Here is a 23,437-nt window from a genome sequence, read left to right as displayed (position 1 = left end):
GTGAACTCTGGGAGTTAGTGATGGACAGGGAGGCCTGGCATGCTGCAATTCATGAGGTCACAAAGAGTCGGACACAACTGAGTGACTGAACTGAACTGAACTGACCTGAATAATGAGTGAGGTTGAACATTTCTTCATGTATTTATTTGCCATCCAAATGTCTTTGGAGAAATGTCTGTTTAGGTCTTTTCCCCATATTTTGATTCGGTTGTTTGTTTTTCTGGTATTGAGTTGTATGAGCTGCTTGTATGTTTTGGAAATTAATCCTTCATCAATTGTCTCATTTGCTATTATTTTTTCCTGCTCTGAGTGTTGTATTTTTACCTTGTTTATAGTTTCCTTTGCTGTTCAAAAGCTTTTGAGTTTAATTAGGTCCCACATTTTTTTTTTTTTAGTTCCATTATTCTAGGAGGTGGATCATAAAGGATCTTGCTATGATTTATGTCATAGAGTGTTCTGCCTATGTTTTCTTCTAAGAATTTTATGCTTTCTTGTCTTACATATTTTAATCCATTTTGATCTGCATACAGAAAACTATAAAACACTGATAACAAAAAATCAAAGACAGCATAAACAAATGGAGGGATATTTTATGCTCCTGGGTTGGAAGAATCAGTATTGTGAAAATGACTATACTACCAAAAGCAATCTACAGATTCAATGTGGTCCCTATCAAATTATCATTGGCGTTTTTCACAGAACTAGAACAAAAAATTTCACAATTCATATGGAAACACAAAAGACTCCAAATAGCAAAGCAATCTTGAGAAAAAAGAATGGAGCTGAAAGAATCAACTTACCTGATTTCAGACTATAGTACAAAACTACAGTCATCAAGGCAGTATGGTCGTGGCACAAAAACAGAAGTATAGATCAATAGAACAAGATAGAAAGCCTGGAGATAAATCCACGCACATATGGGCATTTTTTATTTGACAAAGGAGGCAAGAATATACAATGGGAAAAAATAGTCTTTTCAATAAGTGGTTCTGGAAGAATTGGACAACTATGTGTAAAAGAATGAAATGAGAACACTTCCTAACACCATTAGCAAAGATAATCCGTGTCCTAATCTTAAGGAGGGATCGAGGTAAGTAGCATATCATCATAGAGACAGGAGTCCTTCTGTCAAGGCAGGGTAGATACCAAATGCTTCCAGCAAAAACTTCCCAGCAAGACTCAAAACTTCATATGTTACTACTTTTCCAAAACTGAATCAAAGTTGTTTATAACTTGTTTTATTTTTAGAATCATTTTAGCATATTAACTATTTACCACATGGTCACATGTAGGGCTAACACAGAAACATGGAGAAAGATGGTTTGAATCTGGTTTGAAAAATTAACATGGTGATAATAACAATTTCACAAAATTGTCAGAAAATAACTAGAAAAGGAGAGGTCTGTGCACTTATGTATTCACTGTATACGCTTAAATTTTTATTGTGAAAAAATGCAAATAAATGCACCAGTTTGATCAATTTTCAAAGATTTGTTACAAAATGGATATGTAATGACCACATAAGTCAAGAAAGCCCCTCTGATTCATCCTAGTCACTGCTCTGTGCCTCTACTGATCACTATTTTGGTTTCAAAATAATCACATTTTTGTGTTTATTTCTAGTTTTCATCCTAAGCATGAATATTATCAACACATGAATGCTGTCTCTGAATACTATAATTTGGTTTCATTTGCACTTTGACATTCATATAACTGTAATTATACTGTATGTATACCTTTTTTCTGGCTTCTTTACACAGTATGTCCAAGTTTTTTGTTGTTGTTTATTTTTTTATTGAAGGATAGTTGTTTTATAGAATTTTGTTGTTTTCTGTCAAATCTCAACATGAATTAGCCTTAGGTATACAAATAGGAAAAGGGGTACATCAAGGTTGTATATTGTCACCCTGCTTATTTAACTTATATGCAGAATACATCATGAGAAATGCTGGGCTGGAAGAAGCACAAGCTGGAATCAAGATTGCCAGGAGAAATATCAATCACCTCAGATATGCAGATGACACCACCCTTATTGCAGAAAGTGAAGAGGAATTAACAAGCCTCTTGATGAAAGTGAAAGAGGAGAGTGAAAAAGTTGGCTTCAAGCTCAACGTTCAGAAAACAAAGATCATGGCATCTGGTCCTGTAACTTCATGGGAAATAGATGGGGAAACAGTGGAAACAGTGGTAGGCTTTATGTTTTGGGGCTCCAAAATCACTGCAGATGGTGATTGCAGCCATGAAATTAAAAGACGCTTACTCCTTGGAAGGAAAGTTATGACCAACCTAGATAGCATATTCAAAAGCAGAGGCGTTACTTTGCTAACAAAAGTCCGTCTAGTCAAGGCTATGGTTTTTCCAGCAGTCATGTATGGACATAAGAGTTGGACTGTGAAGAAAGCTGAGCACCGAAGAATTGATGCTTTTGAACTGTGGTGTTGGAGAAGACTCTTGAGAGTCCCTTGGACTGCAAGGAGATCCAACCAGTCCATTCTAAAGGAGATCAATTCTGGGTGTTCTTTGGGAGGAATTATGCTAAAGCTGAAACTGCAGTACTTTGGCCACCTCATGCGAAGAGTTGACTCATTGGAAAAGACCCTGATGCTGGGAGGGATTGAGGGCAGGAAGAAAAAGGGACGACAGAGAATGAGATGGCTGGATGGCATCACCGACTACATGGACATGAGTTTGAGTGAACTCCGGGAGTTGATGATGGACAGGGAGGCCTGGCGTGCTGCAATTCATGGGGTTGCAAAGAGTCGGACACGACTGAGCGAATGGACTGAACTGAACTGAACTGATACATAATATATCCTCTCCCTTTTGAACCTCCCTCCCATTTTCCACCCCATCCAACCCGTAGAGATTGATACAGATAAAATACTATCTCTTTTACACATGGTAATTTCCATACATCTCACCTTCTCCTCTCCTTTCCCCACGTGCATAAGTCTATTTTCTATGTCTATTTGTCCACTGCTGCCTTGAAAATAAATTCTTCAGTACCATTTTTCTAGATTCCATATATATTCATTAGAACACAATATTTATCTTTCTCTTTCTGACACTTTTCACTCTGTACAATAGGTTCTAGGTTCATCCACCTCATCAGAACTGACTCAAATGTGTTCCTTTGTGTGGCTGAGTAATATTCCATTGTGTATATGTACCCCAACTTCTTTATCCAATCATCTATCAATGGACATCTAAGTTGCTTCCATGTTCTAGCTATTGTAAATAGTGCTGCAATGAACACTGGGATACATGTGTATTTTTCAATTTTGGTTTCCTCAGGGTATATGCCTAGGAGTGGGATTGCTGGGTCATACGGTGGTTTTATTCCTAGTTTTTAAAGGAATCTCCATACCATCTTCCATAGTGGCTGTATCAATTTACATTCCCACAAAGAGTGCAAGAGCATTCCCTTTTCTCCACACTGTCTCCAGAATTTATTGTTTGTAGACTTTGTGATGATGGCCATTCAGACCAGTGTGAGGTGATATATTTTACTGGAGTTACTCCTGTAGGTGTGGAGTGCCTGTGTGACTGACTCCAGCCCATCCATGAGTCAGACTGATAACAGGGATCCATCATGGCCCCAAGTCCCAGGAACACCAAGCAGGTGTTCACCATGGACCACAGGTACATCAGCAACGTAGTGTGGCCCAAAGTCTCATGTAGACAAGACTTGTGGGAAAGAGGAAGTAAGCAGGGTTAGAAAGATGCAAAATCTTCCCATTCATTGAGAAAATAGTAAATTAAAAAGAAAAAGATTTGAATAATATGACTCCACAGATGCAGTGAAACAGAGAGCTTGGTGCTGCCTGGAGAGGTTGTAGCTGTGCTATGTAGTGGAGCGGTGGTATGTGAAGATGGAGAGAGACCGAAAGGACCCTAACAGGTGCCTTTTCATATACTCCAGCCAAACTGATCCTTCCAGACTACTCACACATCTTGAGTTTGGAATTCTTTGATTTCTAGCAAAGGTGTCAGAAAAACGTTTATATGGATTCCTATAGTGTCTATCTGTGAGGGAAGGGGAATACCAGGGTAAGGATAAGAGGCGTATATATATATACACATTACATATGTGCACATTCTAAGCCAAAAAGCCATCCTCTCAGTCCATGAACAAAGGTGAGGAGGATCTGACAAGGAACTCAACAGAATTTTCAACCCCATGAGCCTAAATCATTGCTTTCTGCCGGAAGTTGTAGAATGACAGGATAAACATTATGAAGTAAATATTGCACACAATGGGGAGGGAAATAGCTGTGCAATTTCCATTAATGCTAATGAGACTTTGGTGGTTAATTTCCCGTGCCTTATGCTGAATATTTGCTCCAATTAGTTATATGAAGCTTGTGCCACACTGCTCCTTGACCAAGTTTTCACTTTTGGGGAGGGGTGCAATGGGGAGTGGGTAATTGTCCTAATCATTCCCTCGGATTTCAAATAGTGAAGGTAAGGCTGAAGTCTAATCATATTGTTTTCTCCTGCAGATGAAAAGTCTCTGAGAAACTAATACTTTGTCAAAACTTTTGAAGTGCACACCCCCTTGAAAATCATTGTTTTCATTAGTAAGCTACCTGCTGGGGCATTCTCTTAGAGGAGACAGGTTTATTTTCATTTATTTATTTCACTCCAAAGAATAATTTCATCTCTATTCTCATTAGACCTAGAGTTTGGTTTAACATCCCTATTACTTCCATGATGATGCTCCAGATAATAGGAAATTAGAGAAGACATAGGAGAGAGTTTTAGAGGAGTACAATTGGATGAAACAGTCCATTGCAAGCTTTTATTCCTGTGTGCCAGAGAGGGTTTGCTGTTTTGTTCCTAAGAAATACATGTATATCTCATTTATGGCACCTCTCATGCCTGTCTTATATATAAGTAGGAAGAGAGGGCAGATTTTTTTTTCAGTAAGCTTGTGAGAAAGACATATGAAAATGGAGATAAATAAAACCCAGCCTTCAAGCTGGATTCATGTGGTTTTGTGGGTCAAGAAGCACCTAGAGCATCAACAGAGGGGACCACAACGTCATGTGCTCCGGAACAAAGAGAATGAGGACTATATAACCCTGGATGTTGGGGAAAGGACTTGATAAATACACATTCAAATAGGCTGCCTTGAGGCTTTATTTCAAACATTTCTGTTAATCTCACAGCTCTTCTTCAGGACAGAAGTGGGGTCTGGTAGATGTGAGAACACAACTGTTGATCATAAATCAGAAAAGAATTACTAAATTTTGATTGAGAAACATATTCTAGCAGAAAACTACAAACTGTTCCTCCAATGCATATTCCCTATAACAAACAAAACCGAAATTATCTTATTGAAACCTGAAAAAAAGAATCCTAAAAATGTATTAATAAGTAAGAGAAGATAAGTAAAACCAGTTGTTTAATATCTGTCCTGATATACATAAGACATGCAAAATGTCACTAATACAGACTTCAGTTAATAGATATGCAATGAATATAGGCTGAATATATTAATGGATAGTCTCAAAGCATGTCACCCTTAGATGGGAAGGTATTATTTTCAAACCTTCTTAATAGGTCTAGAAAAATAACCTGCCATCATAGAAGAGGCATTTTTCCATGTCCTAATCGTCAGATTCGGAGAAGACAATGGCACCCCACTCCAGTACTCTTGCCTGGAAAATCCCATGGATGGAGTAGCCTGATAGGCTCCAGTCTATGGGGTCGCTAAGAGTCAGGCACGACTGAGCGACTTCATTTTCACTCTTCACTTTCATGCATTGGAGAGGGAAGTGGCGACCCACTCCAGTCTTCTTGCCTGGAGAATCCCAGGGACAGAGGAGCCTGGTGGGCTGCCGTCTATGGGGTCGCACAGAGTTGGACACAACTGAAGCGACTTAGCAGTAGCAGCAGTAATCGTCAGATTTCTCTTTCTTCTTCATAAAATAACTCAATTTACCTTTACTATATCTACAGTAATCACAGCTAACTTGTATTGAATGGTTCCTATACGTCAAGCAGTGTTTCCCAGGTGGCTCAGTGGGTAAAGAACCTGCCTGCAATTCAGGAGATGCTTGGAGATATGGGTTTGAGTCCTAGGTCAGGAAGATTCCCCTGGAGGAGGGCATGGCAACACACTAGAGGATTCTTGCCTGGATAATCCCATGGACAGAGGAGCCATCAGGCTACAGTCCATAGGCTGCAAAGAGTCAGACACAACTGCTGAAGCAACTCAGCACAGCACAGCATATGTCAGGCAGTACTCTAAGCATCTTATAGGTATTGACATAGTTAATCTTCCTAGTAATTATATAATGCAAATATTACTATTATTATCATTTTATAAGTGTAAAAAATACAGCATAGAGAGTCTTGGTAGCATGCTCAAAGTCACTAGTCATTTAAAAAATTAGGATTTGAACCCAAGATGCCTGACTCCAGATCCCCTTCCTTCCTTTCTTTCCTTCTTTTTTTTTTTTAACAATTTATTTTTATTTTTTTTAAATAACACCAAAAACATTTTGCATTGGAGGATAGCCAATTAACAATGTTGTGACAGTTTCAGGTGAACAGTGAAGGGACTCAGCCATATATATACATGTATCCATTCTCCCCTAAACCTCCCTCACATCCAGGCTGGCACATAACATTGAACAGAGTTCAATGTGCTATTCAACAGGTTTTTGTTGATTACCCATTTTAAATATAGCAGTGGGTACTGACCTTCCCAAAGTCCTTACCTATCCCTTCCCCTCAATAACCATGAGTTTGTTTTCTAAGTCTGTGAGTCCTTCTTTCTTTAATAAGAGCATCTTTGAAATATAATTCACATACTGTTGTGGGATTATTGTGTTCTCCTCCAAAATTCATATGTTCAGTTTTTAACTCCTGCTACTTCAGAATGTGATCATATTTGGAGATAGGGCTTCACAGAAGTGATTACATTAAAATGCATTCATTAGGATGGCCTTAATTTAATATGATTGCTGTCTTTATATGAAGAGGAAATGAGGACAAAGGTAGATATGGGGGAAGACAACGCGGGGACACCGGAGGATAAAACAGCTATCTGTAACCTAGGAAGAAAGGCCTGGAATGGATTCATCCCTCACAGGCCACAAAAGGATCCAATCCTGCTGATACCTTGATTTTGGCCTTGTAGTCTCCAAAACTATGAGAAAATATATACTTCTATTTTTTAAGCCACCCAGTATGTGATATTTTGTTACTGTTGCCCTACCAAACTAATACACATACCATCCACTTTACTTACTTAACATTTACAATTACCTACTTAACATATACAATCCAGTTTATGTCTATTCACTACAGTTGTACAACCATCACCACAAACATTTTTAAAACAACGCATCACCCATCAGAAATCCCTGCTCATAAGCTGTCACTCCTCATCCACAGCCCCTAGCAACCACTAGCCTACTTCCTGTCTCTATGGAGTTGCCTATGCTGGACATTTCATAAAAATAAATGATACAATATGTGGCTTTTTGTATCTGATTTCCTTGACTTAGAACCCACTTTGTTAACAAATATGTGATACTGTCTTACTGCCTCACCTCTTTATTCTTAACTTGTCAATATATGACAATAAATTTCTAACCATTACTGTTAACACATATACAAAGTCAAAGGCACTCTGAAATAATAAACCTCAGACAAATCACTGAAATGTATAACTGCATGGAGGAGTGACGGCAGTGCGAGCCAGTAATAAAATGCACCAAAAATGTAAAAATGTGTACATAAAAATTAATCTAGAATATATTGACATTTTCTCCTGAATTACGTGAATAGCCTTGTCTGCATTTCTGGGGTCTTTAAATGCCTTCAAAGAATTTCAGTTGCCCCTCTTTGTTTCAGGCTTCTCATATGGAGCTAGTTGTTGGTAAAGAATTCGCCTGCCAATGCAGGAGACATAAGAGACGCAGTTCAATCCCTGGGTTGGGAAATTCCCTGGAGAAGGGTATGGAAACTCACTCCAGTATTTTTACCTGGAGAATCCCATGGACAGACAAAGCCTGGAAGACTACAGTCCATAGGGTCACAAAGAATCAGACACAACTGAAGCAACTTAGCACACACTCCTTGTTTACTGCCTATCAGGGATATAGGTAAAAAGAGACCCTTGGGAAAGAGAAAAATGAAAGACCTATTCATTTATAGACCTTCAGACCCATTTTGGGCAACTCTGCCCATGAAATGCTCTGTCCTCTATAATCTATTACTTACAGATTAGTTAACATCATGGCTTAGAGGCATGAAAGTGGGTATCAGTTCTGTGGGTTTATCTGGAAGGAATGTGATACAGAAGGGAAAACTTGTTTTCCTTAAATTATAAAGAAATAAATAACTGTATGGATCAAGCTTTCATTTTGCTTGTGCTTGAATTTTAGCCTCATCTGACTGTGAAAACCCAAGTGTGAGACTCATTTGGTGTGATGGTGGATGAAACTAGTAGCTTAGACTACTCTATGTGATCTAGGGACACCATATGTTCATAAGATCAGATCTCTCTGGCAAATGTGTGGGAGAGAAAAATGAAACATGGCATGCAGAATAGGAAGTAAGGGAGAGCAGTAATCATCACACAACTTCACACAGTTCCAGAGCTTGTAGGGGTGTCTTTTGACATTCTTAGGTCATAGAAAGACTGAGAAAATACTCTGGAAATAGTATTAACTTCTCTGCACATTTCTTTCAAGAAACAGATCTTTATAAAACATCTATTGTATATCCCTGCCCCAAGCCAGGCACCAGACTTGAGACAAGCAGCCAAGAAAACACTGTCCTGGAACTTGAGGATTTTGTAGAAAACATCAACACTTTTGATACAAACAGTAAAGAATTCCATTAAAAGAGCAAGCCAGGAAGGCTACTGGAGAAAACAGATAAAATTTAGCACAAATGGTCAGGAAGCTATTCGTCTCATAATAGAAATCAAACTAAAAAAGAAATGTATTTTTTAACCAAAACCCCAGGAATATTGCTGGTTTCAAGCATGTCAGGATCCAAATGTGCAAATGATATCCTCATTTTTGTCACACTTTCACACTCTCTACCTCCATCCCTATCTCAGCACTCATCTCCTCACAGGTTCTTTCTTTTTCTGGAAGCTCTTTTCATATGGCAGAAAGAGGGCCACTCCAATCTCTGAGCACACAGTCTTCACTGTGACCCCAGAGACAAACATCTTTCCTCTCCAGTTTCCACCTACCTAGTCTCTTAGAGGCAAGCTTACTGTGTCTGCTTGGACGTGATATCACCTTGTGGACAGAATACCATGAACAGAGGATGAGGGTACAACAGCCCGGCTGAATGCTTATCCCTGAAACCAAGAGTAGATGAGGCACTGTGACTGAGTCTCCTCATAACCCATGAGATGGAGAAGAGGCAATCAATAAGGCAACTGGAGAAGACACTTGAGAGTCCCTTGGACAGCAGGAGATCAAACCAGTCAATTCTAAAGGAAATCAACCCTGAATATTCATTGGAAGGACTGGTGTTGAAGCTGAAGTTTCAATACTTTGGCCACTTGATGTGTAGAGCCAACTCACTGGAAAAGACCCTGATACTGGGAATGATTGAAGGCAGGAGGAGAAGGGAACAACAGAGGATGAGATGGTAGGATGGCATCACCAACTCAATGGACATGAGTTTGAGCAAACTTCGGGAGATGGTGAAGGACAGAGGAGCCTGGCGTGCTGCAGTCCATGGGGTCTCAGAGTCAGACATGACTTAACAATTGAACAACGACAATAAAAAGAAGAGTCCTGGGCAGACACAAGCGACACATATCCATCAGCTCAAGAAATTGAAAGAATTTTGAATAGGCAGAGAGATAGGGATAGAAAGCTAAGAAAGTATATAAATAATAATATGAATAAAATTATATCATAGACTAAATGCTTGTGCCTCTCCCCAAATTAATTTTGCTGATATTTGATTGTGGCACCTTTGGGAGGTAATTAATTCAGGAAAGCAGACTCCTTGTGAATGTAAAAAGTGTCTCATAAAAGAGATCCCAGAGCACTCCCTTGCCCTTCTATCATGTGAGGATACAGCAAAAAGATGGCCATCTACGAACCAAGAAACAGAACTACGAATCTACTGGAGCTTTGATTGGGCTTCCTAGACTCCAGAACTGTGAAGAATAAATTTGTTATTTATTAGCTACTCTGTCTATGGTATTCTGTTACAGCAGTCTCAAATGGACTGAGAAAGGTAAAAGGGATAGATGAGAATGGTATGTGTGTTTGGGGTGGGAAGGAGGAAATGAGTGGAAAATTAATTATTAAAGGAAAATCTAAGTATGGATAATGTAACATTTTCTCTTCTTGTTTCTTCTTGTTACTTCTCACACTTCTTGTCCTTACAAGACAAACTAAGAAAACCTTTGTTGAAGCTCTGATGAGCACAAAAACTAAGCTAGTTGATCTAGCATAAGATGTGTGGCTACCTTTGTAAAGTTCGTAGCCTAATTACAGACACAAGATATACACACACACAAAAGGCTGTCTAGTGATGGGTGCTAACAGATTAACACACAACCAAGGTTAGTATGCCAAGATAAATCTGCCTTTTCAACACAGCCCTGGCTTGGGGTTAAGAGTCGATATGAAGAAACCAAGCCTTTTGATCTTCCTGTTGGAGCCCCACTGAACCAAGGAGGGCCTTAGTGTGCAGCCTCTTCCCCAACCTGTGAAGGTCAGATTGTAGTTCAGAAAGAATCCTGGTGACATAAATTATGTAAAACAACCACTTGAGGGTGTTAAGCTGAACTGAAGTCTGAATTTAACTGCCCAGCAAATCACTGAAAAGGGACTATAGTAATATCTTTAATAGATGATATAAATACTTTGGGCATAAAACTGCCTATTCTACTTATTTCCATTACAGCAATCTCCTCCCTCTTTCAGACCTGATTAGGGCAGATAAACAGGCTCTCAAGCATCTGCTTTCTGGGCATGTGGATTTTTCCTAAGTGCACTGCCTTCTCCTGCAAACTTATCTGTTTGGGTTTAATCTGAGACTCGTAGCTGGAAGACTAGGAACAGCAGACAATGCAGGCTGTTTTGCAGAAGACACTAGGATTACTAAAGTTCATAAATTCCTATGTTGGATACCATTCTGGTTTGATACAAAATGTGTCAAAATCTAGTCTGATCCTAAGTCATCCTCTAAGCTCCATCTCCATGCTACTCAACCCAATTCCTACCTCTTTTGATGACCTTGAGCCCATGAATTTGTCTAAACTCCTATTCTGACTATAATGGTCAGCCTTGTGGGGTAATTTTCCATGATTGCATCTTTGGACCCAAAGTTGAATAAAGGAGGGATTGTCTGAATCTGAGACACTGTTTTATTTTTATAGTTCAAGGTGCGCCAAAATGTCTTGGGAGGCAGCATGGAGGAACAAAACAGGCAGGGTCTTGAAGGTACAGGAATTCAGTCTTGAAACCATTTTTCTCTCTGAACCAGTTTTGTTTTGTTTTGTTTTCTGTAAGATGGGAATAACTCCACCCAACTCCTAATTGTAAGAATTCAAGTGAAATAGTAAATGTTTTCTCCTTTCTTACTTTCTCTCTTTGTTTTGTTTTTCTTTTCATGATATCCATTGATGTGCCTTCTGGATGCATAATGAATACTGATGACAGGTTCAGCTGTTATAAAACGTGGAGTCATGTGCCATATCTCTTCTCCCTCTCTAAATTCCATCAACACTTAAATATTCAGCAAAGTCCTCATTCTTTAATTCTCCAATCATTATGGCTTTTACTATGTTCTACTGTCTCCAAGAACCCTTTGAACTCTATTTACTCAAATAGCTAACTACTTACCTTTCAAAATTTTACATCCATTATTTTTCCTTCTCCATGAAACTCCTTGATGGCACTTTTTGCCCTTTTGGTGTATTTCCTTATGATTAGAAAAGTACTAGTCCTTCAGTAGAAACAATAAATAGTTATTGATCAGCATAAACAAAAATAATATCAGAGTCAATAATGTTCCAAGAAGAAATTAGTAAATTATAACAGTGGAGACTACAAAAATTTGGTATGAGTCAAACACTCTTCTGCTTTACACAGATTATCTTCTTGAAACAAAAGCTTAAATATATAGAAGCAAACATTAAGATACTCTTAGGAAGCGGAGAAAGCAGTTATTGGAATTTTTTCAAGACAAAGCCTTTGTAAAGGAGATAAAAATTTTGAAAAACTTCAAATGGTTCTAGTTGCAAGGGTACAACTAGAAACGGCTTGCAGAACTTTAGATAATGCTATTTTCTTATAATACATGGGCCATCAATCAGCTGGAAATGCATAAAATATAGCTAATTCCTTAGGGGCCACTTTCTCAGCCTAATGGTGGTGCTTCTCAGATTTCTGTGTTCCCTCCCATCTGTGACCACATAGATAAGCACTTCTGTGAATGCTTCTGCCTTCTTTGTGGTTTCCCAAACATAGGATTTTGTTTCTAACTAAATTTTAACTTTCTTTCATAGAAAGACTTTTCCCATCTTCAAAAAACCTAATGCAGACCTGAGACTACACAGATAGCATGCGACAAATTTTTCGTTAGACTTATTCAATTTCATCCATTCCAAATATCACTGCAAAATCCAGATATATCTCAAAAGCCCACTATCTGTCAGTAAGGAAACACGTGACAGAGTGCCAATAAAAACAGCAATTCCTTTTCTAAAGTCCTCTAGGAAGTGAAACCGTGTTGCACAGTAGAGCATAACAATCTGAAATCCTAAATACAAAGCAAGGCTCCCCCACACACTGGCATCTGGTTGCTAAGAGAGGACTTAGTATCCTGTCCTTCGATGCCTGAGTACACCTTCTATTACACTAATTTAAATGAAAATCCCAAGGGGAGAACATGACCCTAAAGATTTATCTGATTATATGGCCATATTAGATCCTCTCAAATCCTTTAATTTGCAAAAAGTCCCAAAGTCGGTGAACCAAACAAATAGCAGTTCTCTCCCCATGCTGTGTAACTCAGGTGATATTTATGGACAAGGAAAAGTTCTGTGTTCAGCAATTTCCTAATCAACTAAGAACAAATGGAGAAAGCAAATCCATGAAATAGGAAAGGGCAAGACCACCGAGCTATGACTTAAAAGGCAGCAGGGAAATGTTAGTGCCATTGTGCGGCTCAGCCTCCTGCCCCAGTCCAGATGCATTCATCAGAGATGCTACAGAAGCTGAAACTTGAGGAAATCGCCTGAGGATCTTAAAGCTGTAGGCTTCCCCCAGAGGCCTATAGAAGAGGGCCCTGCAAAGGAAAGCAGGGGCAGGGGGATGTGGGGGATAGGGGGATAGAGGGGTAGACAGGTGGAGGGAGTGGGGGAGTTGGGGGTAGGGGGTCAAAAAGCCTCAAATATCCCTGTCTCCTGGATTCTTTTTTTCTAATGGAATGTGATTTATCATTGACTATCACTGATTTACCATTATCTAATGGGATGTGATTTATCTGGTAATAAATTCAAATTTTAAAAATCATTTAAAGACACGTACTACCTGTATGTGAGAGAAGCTGCAGACCTTCCAAAGCAGATGTGGCCCTTCTTCAAAACATGAGATATTTCAGAAGCTGGCTTTTGGTTTTGCTTTTGCCTCCGCTTATGAATGAATTGTCCTTCATCTGGACTATCATCTCCTCCACTTTTCTGTCTTCACTAGGTCTGCCTCTGGAATGTTCCAGGCAGATGAACCATATACTGCTGTTATTTTCCAGCTGCATTGGAAAAAATCTATTTCATGCCATGGAATTCTGCAGGAAAACCTTCCCTAAAATATGACTTAACTGCCTCCTGAATCCCAAATTATTTCTTTGATTCTTTGGTTCATAGAAAAGCAAATAACCTGCTTCGTCTTTATGACTATGTTTTTATTTTCAGATTCAAAAGTAGAAAAAGACCTCTGAATTTAAGGAATACAACGATAGAATCTCTCCACACAGTGAGCATGTGAAGGTACAAGAATGAGGGGACATCAGAGATCAAAGAACGGAAGAGAACGGTTCTCTCTCCTTTCACCTTCCTCCTGTTTCTCACGTGGGGTCTGTGCCCCAGAGAACGGGGGCATCTGCACAGTGGCTCGCACCCTCTCCTGCAGTGTGCTGGCTGAGGAAAAGGTAGCCCCACAGACTCTAAATTAGTTTTTTGCTTCTTTTCCATTTCACCCAGTAAGGTAATTATGAGTTATGTAGCATGGAAAGGCAAAAATAATCTGCTGAATGGATATTTGCTTTCTTTGAGACGTAAATTCAAGTTTATTTAGGTTGGTTTAAAACCTGTTTTTTCGTCTCTTTTTCTCTTTGGCACTTGAAACCCAAATGTAGAATCACTTTTTTTAGATTTCTCTTTTCAGTGTGAATGAATGTATTAACTTGGCAAGTTTCTATGATCTCAAGTTTCCTAGATTCTCCATGAAGAGATGTATATTATTCCCTACTGGTTGCAAATTATGCAAATAGGACTGGAAAGATTATTCACAACTTATTATGGTCATAACTTTCCAACTACTCTATATCTGTTCATTTTTGCAAGAAGATGGAGGTGAGAAAAGAAAATTCATGGACAGGCTAGTTTGGTCAAATAATCAGTTTTTTCTTCTTCTTTTTCTTTTTTCTTTTTTTTTTTGTGGAAACTTTAGAACAAGACAATAGACAGGTATGGAGCACAATATCTCAGAGTGGACTCGAATCTAAGCAGCTGTGCAGTTAAGAGCATGACAAGTCCTGAAGCAAGTAGTGGAGGTCAGCAAAGACAAAAGTTAAAATCTGGAATTCTTTTCAGAGGAACTGGAAAACCAAACAGCAGCCAAGTCAAAGATTCTTTTTCATCAGCATATAAAGATCTATCTGATGATTAAAAACAAAAAGATATTGCAGAAACAGTCAGGAAAAGGCACTGATTATAAGAACATTGTTTTTTGTTTTTTGTTTTTTTTTTAATTGGAGGCTAATTACTTTACAATATTTTAGTGGTTTTTGCCTTACATTGACATGAATCAGCCATGGGTGTACATGTGTCCCCCATCCTGAACCCCCCTCCCACCTCCCTCCCCATCTCATCCCTCAGGGTCGTCCCAGTATTGTTTTGGTTTTTTAAACGAGTTTGGTAATGAGAGAAAATATAAAATAGCAGGATATTTTAATGAGGAGAGTGAAAGCAAAGTCAGCTATGGCCACTAACTAAGATGAAACCAGTCCAGTAAATGGGCTTCTCAGATGGCTCAGTGGTAAAGAATCCGCCTGCCAAAACAAGAGATCCGGGAGATGCGAGTTCTATCCCTGGCTCTAGAAGGTCCCCTGGAAGAGGAAATGGTAATCCACTCCAGTATTCTTGCCTGAGAAATCTCATGGACAAGAGGAGTTTGCGGGCTACAGTCCACAGGGTCACAAAGAGCCGGATGTGACTTAGCAACTAAGCTTGCAGCATGCAGTCCAGTAAATACTGATCTATGTCTCCAAATATTCATCACAGAGTCCTTCACACCACCCTAGATTCCTACCTCAAAGCATGGTTGAAGAACATTTGCTATCAAGACAAAGAATATCAATTTTTACCCTTCTCATTTCTGGTTTTTGTGGCTGAAGGTTCTGACTAAAACAGTGTGTGTCTAGGGTATGTAGGAGCAGAATCTTGACAAGAGATCTAGAGGGACTATAGAAGAATGTTCTGGGACAAACCCTACACTTTAAGACTAAAAGAGACATTGAGATCACTAGCTCTAATGCCTGCTTGAACTGCTTTAGGGCAATGAAGGAGTTTTCATGCTGTAGATGAAGCTCTCTAGGCTCAGAGACATTCCTGGGGCAAGGAAGGATGGGGAACGACTAGAATCAAAGAGTCCCATGTCTCAGTTAGGACCAGGGTCTTCCCACTGTGCCACACGTCCACCTTTGCAGTGTGTGGTGAGAAGACGTCCTCACATTTACAGAAACTTTAAAATCAATTAGTGTGTTGGCTCCAGAGGAGATATTGTAACCCGTTCAGAGTAATAAAATCAGCAATGCACAGTATTACTTTCCTCTATGAGGAGCTTGAATAAATAAGACATTTATAAAAATGAGTGGAAAATCTGAAATGAATATCCCAAGAACCATGAAAAAATAAGCTAAGAGAAATTGAATTTTCTTTGAGTCTCTGAGAGAGGTGGTGGTTGAGGATTTTATACATAATTTATAAGGAAAATTGTCCCGTTCATTCAGGTATACACCATATCAGTTTGTGGGAAAGATTAAGCAAGCTGTCTTTTTTTTTTAATTGAAATCAAATATAGGTATGAGAGAAAATGAATTCTGAATAAAGAAGAATACAATGAGTCACATGGCCAAAGTCTTATCAGAATTTACATGAGAGTCTTTTTTTCTTTTTAACTGAGTAGCTTTGAATTTATTTATTGATCAGTAATAACAAAAGCTCCTCAAAGTCTCACTTAGTGCTAAATCTTCCTGTTCTCACTTTTCCTCCCCTCTGAGGAAAGCTAGGCCTTGGCATAAATATAACACATACCTCTCTGGATACCTACGATTTCAGCAGCATCACTAAAGTACTCAGAGCTGGTCTCTTAAAATGTTTTAACCAAGTTCATCCTTGGAAATTTTTTACTCTGAGAGGAACATTTAAGTTGCTAGTACACCCAGAAACACTGGAATAATTTCTCCACCAAGGCATTGCTAGGTGCTTCCCTGATAGCTCATCTGATAAAGAATAAGCCTGCAATATCGGAAACACTGGCTCAATTCCTGGGTCTGGAAGACATTCTGGAGAAGGGATAGATATCCAGTCCATTAAAGATACTCTACTCCATTGAGTTTTCTTGGGCTTCCCTTGTGGCTCAGCTGGTAAAGAATCCACCTGCAATGTGGGAGACCTGGGTTTGATTTCTTACAAATAGATGAGAAAAGAAGGGAAGCTAAAGGCAAAGGAAAAAGGAAAGATACACCCACCTCAATGCAGAGTGTCCAAGAATAGCAAGGAGATATAAGAAAACCTTCCTCAGTGATCAGTGCAAAGAAATCATGGAAAAGAATAGACTGGGAAAGACTAGAGATCTCTTCAAGAAAATTAGAGATACCAAGGGAACATTTCATCCAAAGATGGGCTCAATAAAGGACAGAAATGGAATGAACCTAACAGAAGCAGAAGATAAAAGAAAAAGTGGCAAAAAAGATGGACCTTTGTTGGTAAAGTAATGTCTCTGTTCTTTAATATGCTGTCTAGGGTGGTCATAGCTTTTCTTCCAAGGAGTAAGCGTCTTTTAATTTCATGGCTGCAATCACCATCTGCAGTGATTTTGGAGTCCAAGAAAGTAAAGTCTCTCAGTGTTTCCATTGTTTCCCTATCTATTTCCATGGAGTGATGGGACTGGATGCCATGAACTTAATTTTTGAATGTTGAGTTTTAAGCCAGCCTTTCACTCTCCTCTTCCACTTTCATCAAGAGGCGCTTTAGCTCCTCTTCACTTTCTGCCATAGGGTGGTGTCATCTGCATATCTGAGGTTTATTGGTATTTCTCCCAACAATCTTGATTCAAGCTTGTGCTTCCTCCACCGAGGCATTTTGCATGATGTACTCTGCATATAAGTTAAATAAGCAGGGTGACAATATACAGCTTTGATGTACTTTTTCCTAATTTGGAGCCAGTCTGTTCCATGTCCAGTTCTGTTGCTTCTTGACCTGTATACAGATTTCTCAGGGGGCATATAAGATGGTCTTGTATTCCCATTTATTGAAGAATTTTCCACATTTTGTTGTGATCTACATAATCAAAGGCTTTAGCATAATCAATAAAGCAGAAGTAGATGTTTTTCTGGAATTATCTTGCCTTTTCAATGAGCCAATGGGTGTTGGTAATTTGATCTCTGATTCCTGGTATATGCACAGTACATCATGGGATATGCCAGGCTGGATGAAGCACAAGCTGTAACCAAGATTGCCTGGAGAAATATCAGTAACTTCAGATATGCAGATGACACCACCCTTATGGCAGAAAGTAAAGAAGAACTAAAGAGCCTCTTGATGAAAGTGAAAGAGGAGAGTGAAAAAGTTGGCTTAAGGCTCGGCATTCAGAAGAAAAAAAAAAAAAAGATCATGGCATCTGGTCCCATCACTTCATGGCAAATAGATGCGGAAACAATGGAAACAGTGAGAGACTTTATTATCTTGGGCTGAAGAATCACTGCAGATGGTGACTGAAGCTATGAAATTAAAAGATGCTTGCTCTTTGGAAGAAAAGATATGACCACTCTAGACAGCATATTAAAGAACAGAAACACTACTTTGCCAACAAAGGTCCATCTAGTCAAAGTTATGGTTTTTCCAGTAGTCATGTATGGATGTGAGAGTTGCACTATATAGAAAACTGAGCACTGAAGATTTGATGCTTTTGAACTGTGGTGTTGGAGAAGACTCTTGAGAGTCCCTTGGACTGCAAGGAGATCCAACCAGTCCATCCTAAAGAAAATCAGTCCTGAATATTCATTTGAATATTGAAGGCTGAAGCTGAAACTCAAGTACTTTGGCCACCTGATGCAAAAAATTGACTCACTGGAAAAGATCTTGATGGTGGGAATGATTGAAGGAAGGAGGAGAAGGGGATAACAGAGGATGAGATGGTTGGATGGCATCACCGACTCTATGGATATGAGTTTGAGCAAGCTCCAGGAGTTGGTGATGGATAGGGAAGCCTCGCATGCTGCAGTCCATGGGATCACAAAAAGCTGGACATGACTGAGCAACTGAACTTAATCGAACTGAAAGCATTGGTGGTGGTGGTGGTTTAGTGGCTAATTCATATCCGACTTTTGCAACCCCATGGACTGTAGCCTGCCAGGCTCCTCTGCCCATGGAATTCTCCAGGCAATAATACTGGAGTGGGTTGACATTTCTGTCTCCAGGGGATCTCCTGACCCAGGAATCAAACCCAGATCTCCTCCCCTGCAGATAGATTCTTTATCAACTGAGCTACAAGGGAAGCCCATTGGTGACTTCCTCTAAACTACACATTAAAAGGATTCAAGGAGGCTAGATAAGCAGAAAGGACATGGACTTTGAAAGGACGGGTATAAGCATATTAACTGAAAGTTAGGAAAAAGGAAAACTAGATTTTGATGCTTCAATTTTGCTATAGGACCTCAGAATAGGCCCAAAAACCTAAACTAGAAATCTTCATAGGAAGTATCTATCATTTACCATGGCCTCTGTTTATCATGAGCCCTTATCTCATCCCTCTTCTCCATCACAGAAACATCATTCTGATAGCCCCTTGGACCACTGTGAATGCCTCCAGCAGTGGTGGCAAGTAGGCATTAACCTATATGCCATTCCCATGTCAGGTGTTCCCTTACCCATTGCTGTCTGGTTATTCTGGATTTCGGCCCTAGTGGAACTGAAGAGTTAATATATATTTATCTCCCTTTGGGAAATCCACAAAAACTGCAACAAATCTACTTCTGCCAAGAAGCTTCAATACTAACGCTTAAAAGGAAAAAAAAGAAAAAAGAAATCGCACAGTGATGCAGCTCTTCACAGTTCCCAAAACCCATTTATTTCTGTAATTATATATATATATATATATATATTTTTTTTTTAATAAATTAAGCAAGGAGTTTTGTTATTCCAGGTTCACAGAGGAGGCTATAAGCCCTGAAACAGCCAATATCAGCTAAATTTTCCTGAAAGTTACTTTACATGTCAAGCACCTTTCTGAGCACTTTACATATATGACCCAGGGGTCAAGCCCAGGTCTCATGAATTGCAGGTAGATTCTTTACTATCTGAGCCACTAGGGAAGCCCAAGCAAGAGTTAAAAGTGAGGAAAATTTTCTCTCAAGGTTATACTTCCTAAGTGGCAGCCAGTGGACTACTTCTGTATCTAACTCCTCACCAAATGCACTTCCAACACTACCCTGATATTTACTGAAATGCAAACAATTGGGCTAAAGAACAGAATGATAGAACTCATCCTATATCTGGACTTAAACATGGGTTCCTTACCTGGAGGACTCTGCTTTGCAATGGAAATTTCCTATGAATCTCTTAGATTATTTCAAGGCATTCTATCTGGAAGAAATGAAATGGATTAAATGGGTCCCATTAAACTTATGGTAATTTTAGCCTTTCCAACTTCTGGCAATAGAACATCCAGTGTGAGTACAGGGTAAATTCCAATCTAGGGCTGCAGTTTTGATTGTCCTTTGTTATCAGCAGAGTGAATCATGCTAACCAAGATCTACAAAGAACAGTTTATGCTGGCAACTTTGCTGACTGTGACAATCAGACCCCCAATACACTCAGATTTTAGATTTCAACTCCAAAGTGGTTATTTGACAAAGCAAATTCATATCAACAAAATTAAGCCATGTCATTTTGTTAATAATGATGATTGCTATTCTTCAAAGAATTGGCTTGCATTATCCAGTATACTTGTTTGGTTGAAGAAAAGAAAACTGAATTAAATTCATATTTTTTATTTACAAAGTCAAGTCAACAAATTTAACCAAGTTGTCAGGTAGATGTTAGCCTCAGTCGACGTCCTACTCTGGAGTGGTCAGAGGGGGAGATTTAGGTTCTAACTGAGAGCCTCCCCAGCCTGTTCTGTGCTCTGTTTTGAACAGTGATGCTGAGGCTGCTCCTGTCATACACAGCAAAGGCTCTGAACAAGTCAAGCACAACCTGTCAAATGCTGTTACATAGATTCTCAAGAAAGTGGCCTGAGATGGCTCTAAAATATGAAATTCATCTTCAAAGCACCAAAGTGAAGAAAAAAGACCTGAAATTAATCAATTAATTTTATTAAATTACCTTGATTCCTTAATCCAAGTGCTAAATTTGAAAAGGTTAGTCTAGTGGTGGTGTGTAAATTTATTTTTATAGACTTGACACTTTCTCCCTAAATGAAATAAACTGTTTATCTATATTCTTGTGTTAAAAACATTATTCAATAAATTTCTCCCAAACAGGGAGAGCTTGTTACAGAGGCAATGGCAGTGGGTCTCCAGGGCCTAACAATGTTTCTCAAAGTATGACTCTAAAATCATACGTAAGAATCACCTGGTTGGGGAGGTGGAAGGAGAGCAGGGGGAGAATCCTTATTCAAGATGCAGATTCCTGGGCTCTAAACTCCTATCTACTGAGGTAAATAAACTCTGTGGAGACATCTCAATGTCAGCACATGCAACAAATCTCAAAGTCCTTGATATGTAGTAAAGTTTGAGAATTACTGGACAGGTTTTTGAGGTATCAGGGCAGTGAGGTCACAGGTGAGGGATGGACTGGCCTAAGGAAAGTTCTCCTGACAGAATTTCCTAAATGTCTTATGTTTCATTCAACCAAACAGGCCCAGGAGTCTGGAGAGAAAACCCTGTGAAAAGTGATGTAAGAAAGACAAGGGACCAGAGAAGCTGAGGTCCGGCAGCTTCTGCCCTGCCCCATGCTTGGGAGGTGAGGGACCTCCCCATCAGGTTTTCAGCACAACCTGCAGTGTGAGGACATGATGTACTCCAAGACATGATAATATCTAGGAGGATATTATCCTCCTCCTCCACAGGAAGGAGGCCTGTGGAATATTGCCCTGAGCTTCATCTCTGCTTGAGAGGGGGATACAGAAGGCAACTGAGTTGAGAGCAGCAGGCTTTTTGCCCTAAATCCAGCCTGGCTTGAGGCACCCTGCCCTGCCCTGGTAGCTGAGGCCAGACATGGATTAAATGAGATGATGTATGTAAAGCATTTAATTATGATGCTTATTTGAAAGGTAGCTAATAAACAAAGTGTATGAGTGTGCTTTGAGAGTCTAGAACACTGAACAAATACAATATTTAGAAATAATAGAGAAGACTGTGATTCCAAAACAATTTAAAACTGTTATTAAACAATTAATAAAACTGTTAACAGTGGTTTGTGACTTGAGCTCCAAGAACCCTAGCAGTAGCTCTGAACTCCAATTTGTACCACCTACTTGCCTAATTTGGGTAGACAAGGCCCTGGGAGACAAAGCTCTAATCTTCTACTCCACTCCACTTGCTGAAAGTATTTCATGCTTTGATCTGAGAGTTTTTCAACTAAGAGTCTGAGAAATATTCTGCTAGAAGATAAATATTAAAAGGTCACTATGACTCTGGTAAGAAAAGTAGCAATATTCTAAGACATGATCTCCCCTGGGCCCAAATGGCCTTAAGACACAGAACTGTTGTCAGCCTTACTTACAATTTCTTTCCTGTTTTGTCTCCTGATGAGTAGAGTTGGAATCCCAAACCATGCTTAGTGTGAATGCAGTAGGTTTTAATGTTTTCAGCCTTGATCTGTCTCCAGTGAAGAGAGAGGTACTGTGTTGACTCCAAGGGTTTACAATAAAGCCCTCTAAATCTCTAGGTTCCCTAGGCTATGCTTTGTCACAAGCACAATAAATTGCCTCACAAAGAGCTAATACTTTGAATTACTGTCAGCACCAATTCTTATCTGCTAGCAACTGATAAAACAATCAATATGGTGTTTTGTGTATTTGTTTCCAAGGAGATAAGATATGCTCAGAGTTATTGGAAAGGCCTCCTGGTCTCCTGGCAACAGTGAGGCCCTTAAGACAAAAGCCTTAAGAACCATCACCTGTGTTTGGTGACCTTGGATAAAATTCCTTATTTTTTGCCTAAAAGTTTCCCATCTGTAAAATGGGAGGAATAATAGTTAATCCAATCACCCAACCCAGGAATAAGTCAAATATAAAATACTAGAATAAGACAGGACAGAGGACTCCTAATTATTGGATATTGTTACTGTGTGATCTCAAATTAATGTGAACACCAGACTTGCTTGCCCTCCATCATTGTGCATTATAGTTATCTATTTACCTGTCTCACCTCTATTAAAATAGGCCTGTCTTGAGATTTGGAACAAGGTCTTAATTATCTTTGTCTCCATAGCACCAACAGAGTATCTGCATATTTTAGATACTCATTCATTATTAATAATGTATTTTTTTAATATTGGTTTACTTATTTAATTTGGTTACATCAGTCTTAGCTGTGGCACGCAGAATCTTTGTTGCATCATGCAGATCCTTCACTGTGGCCCACAGACTCTGGCTGTGGTACAGGCTCCATTGCAGTGCACGGGCTTAGTCACTCCACTACACATGGGATCTTAGTTCTCTGACCAGGGATCAAACTCAAGTACCCTGTGCTGCAAAGCAGGATCCCAACTGCTGGACTACCAGGGAAGTCCTTTAATAATTTATTAAATGGAATAAAATAAGGAAAGAAATAAATGAATAGATTAATAAATAAAATATTAAACTATTAGCTCCATTTCCAATCAACAGTCCCTTATAAAATATCCATGAGAAGTTCCCTAAGCCTAGAAATATGTGTTTCAAGGAATATGGTCATGATGACTGAAAAAATGTAGGAAAAATGT

The 23,437-nt window shown here is 39.2% G+C and overlaps 1 long non-coding RNA gene across 3 annotated transcripts in view; it reads right to left on the bottom strand.

Annotated features, from left to right (window-relative positions):
- Positions 1-22,549, bottom strand: part of LOC133237492 (uncharacterized) — a 42,004-nt gene extending 19,455 nt beyond the window's left edge. Inside the window, exons 1-4 of one of the 3 annotated variants that reach the window (XR_009733214.1) lie at positions 22,235-22,549; positions 20,027-20,092; positions 13,539-13,755; positions 11,847-11,949 (exon numbers count right to left, since the gene is read on the bottom strand). This is a non-coding gene — a long non-coding RNA (uncharacterized LOC133237492). Of the gene's footprint in view, positions 1-5,133; positions 5,218-11,846; positions 11,950-13,538; positions 13,756-20,026; positions 20,093-22,234 lie in introns of those variants that run through there. The other 2 variants (XR_009733213.1, XR_009733212.1) reach the window with 2 other exon arrangements.
- Between the last annotated feature and the right edge of the window lie 888 nt (positions 22,550-23,437).

Source organism: Bos javanicus, chromosome 24, assembly GCF_032452875.1.
Source record: "Bos javanicus breed banteng chromosome 24, ARS-OSU_banteng_1.0, whole genome shotgun sequence".
NCBI classification, from domain to species: Eukaryota; Metazoa; Chordata; class Mammalia; order Artiodactyla; family Bovidae; genus Bos; species Bos javanicus.
This window is presented reverse-complemented; position numbering and strand designations above follow the sequence as displayed.